Here is a 2,754-nt window from a genome sequence, read left to right as displayed (position 1 = left end):
CATCCTGCATCACAGCCCTGGGGCAGGACCCGGAACTAGCATCACAAGCTAGGTTTTCTTCTGGGAAGGCTCCAGCACCCGAGATCATCGCTTGCACCTCACCTGTGTCCTCTGCAGATGGGTAGTAGAATAGTACCATGGGCAGTATTCCTGCAGGAAGCCCACCCGGATGAGTCCGCCGCACAGGCTGAGCAGTAGCAGTCTTGAGGGCTGGAGAATGGCAGAGGGGACAGTGAAGAGTACTGTTGCCTTGGAGGAAATATAAGGGAACTGGTGATGCCAGGCTCTGCTTACTTCTCCCTCTCAGGTGCTTCCTTATATGGGTAGAGCAAGCACTGCAGCCCCACCTTGGTTAAACAGTAACTCCAGCCGTGGCACTAGACACACACACACACACACACACACACACACATACATAGACCCACGCACATGCAGTCACACACACACTCCGACACACACACACAGACACACACACACACACACACACACACACACGCACGCACGCACGCACGCACGCACGCACGCACGCACGCACACACACACACACAGAGACAGAGACAGAGAGACAGAGACCGAGACCAAGACCAAGAGAGAAGTGATTGGCTTTCAACAGTGAGATTTCCCAGATAACCCCGCTCCCATGCCAACTCCATCCCCACCTGACCCCACCTCACTTCTGACACACTGGCTACTGATTTCTCACCTACCTTTCCTGGATTTTTCTTTGTTTTCAGGTCCTCTCCATGGCTTCTCTTTACTCTGTTTCTGGGACTTGGTGATTTTACAAAACCAGGGAAGCAGATCTCTCTCACTCATGTCTCATGCTCATCCTGGAGGCTCAAATACCTTGTCCTCCCTGTCAGGGGTGGTCACTCAGAGTGAGTCACATCTCACTGAAGGACACATTTTCTTTTTACAAATAAATTTCAGAATACATTAACCCCTGGGCACGGTGAGGCCTGCGAATGGACTGTGTATCATCTGTGCTTAATGGAGTGTGGGGAAATGGACGGGGTTTGTGAAGCCCATGCCTGCGGTTGCAGAACTCTCATACTGCAGCTCAGCCTGGGCTGTGGGAGGCAATGGAAAACGAGCAAAGCAGGACCAGTGTGGAAAGCACCAGAAAGGAACACAAACAGTCCATTCTCAAACCGAGATGGGTGGGAAGGAAGGACAGTTGAAACACAGAAGGAAGAATGCAGCCACTTGGGGGATGGGGCTTAGACCACCCATGGGAGACAGGTTGGTGAGCGGGAGAGCCGGAAGGAAGGTCCCACTGGCCTGACTCAAAGGGAACTTTAAACCATCCCTACAAGTTCTGGCCATCAGACCTAGGTAAGGCCCTTCTGTTAGGTCTTAGTTTACTAATCCGTGAAATGAATCTTGTCTGGCTTTGGGGACACACTCTATTAGAACCTTCACAAGAAACACAACAGACAGTACGCTTTCTGTAACTATCAACAAATAGGCATGAATAGACAAATAAGTTTACTGATTGAATGTGCAATTAAAAACATTCGAAAGCCATCATATCAGGAAAAACAAACAAACAAACAAACAAAGTAGGGAGAAAATGTTTTAGAAAGCCTCACCCACATGATCCTACATTAAGATAGTACCTCTAGGAAAATAATTGAGCTTTTTTTCCCCTGGCTTACTGATGATGCCTTTGTCTTCTCTCATCTCATGACATATTTTTACTCCTAAAAGCAAGAGTCCTTGTCCCTATAGTAGTCCCTCGAGGACTGAGTTCAAAGGGAAATGTAGTCTCCCCATGAGCGTTTGATGCCAGAAGACAAGTCCTCTTTGTTGATAGTTGGGCCGTAAGAATTGAGAAGGCAGAGATGGAGAGACCGTTTGCTCGGCTGGCTTCCTCCCTCCTTCCCTTTCCTGTATGCTTGCTAGCAGCCAGCTCTCAGAGATCTGTGCTTCTGATTCTGTCCTGAAACTATCAAGCAGATGACACTTCACCATAAAATCTTAGCTGGACTTCCTGCTCAGAAAGAATGTGGCAAGCTTCTTACTTCATGCCTGCTGTGAAATGCAGCCCATTGGTCCCCAAATGGGAGGTGCAATAGCCACCCCTTTCCTTTGTATGGTGGCAGCTGTGTCATGGAGGCCCCCAGAAGCATCTCCCAACACTGTCGTACTTTGTGTGTAACAGCCCACAGAGCCTGTGGAGACCTAAGCATAGACCTCTGGGGCTCTTTCCTCAGACCCTGGATGAGGAAGCTGTTTCCCACAGCCTGTGACAATACCCACCTCCTCTCTGCAGAGGCTTGGCTGTTCCTGCCAAGGCTGCTCCCACACCTATGCTTGTGACCTTTCAAGCTTGATGACCTGTAGAAGCAACAGAGGACAGTCTTTTCTAGTCTTTGGAGCCAGAAGAAAATCAGAGGCAGACTGGGTTCAGGAGCTACACCCTGTTCTTAGCCTAGGCTTGAGTCGAAGGAAAGACTGCTTTCCCTGAAAGCTTCCTTAGCCATGTAAATGACCCAGTTTCCAGCCAGGTCTCAACCTGTCTAAGCTTGAGTGCAAGAGGCATAGCCTTTCCTAGCTCCCTCTCCTGCCTTCTCCTTATCCTCTCCCTCTAGCTCTGTGTTGGATTTTCCCTCTTTGTCCCTTTATCCTCCCTTCACAAATCACTGGTTCCTATGCTACCCTCTGTCCTGGGCTCAGGACGAATAGCTGTGGACCTTGATACTTTGGCTGCCACTCGCCTTTTCCACATAACACTTTTATTGGTTCGCCAGA

Source organism: Acomys russatus, chromosome 1, assembly GCF_903995435.1.
Source record: "Acomys russatus chromosome 1, mAcoRus1.1, whole genome shotgun sequence".
In the NCBI taxonomy this organism is placed as follows: domain Eukaryota; kingdom Metazoa; phylum Chordata; class Mammalia; order Rodentia; family Muridae; genus Acomys; species Acomys russatus.
The sequence above is the reverse complement of the archived record's forward strand: the minus strand, read 5'-3'. Positions refer to the sequence as shown.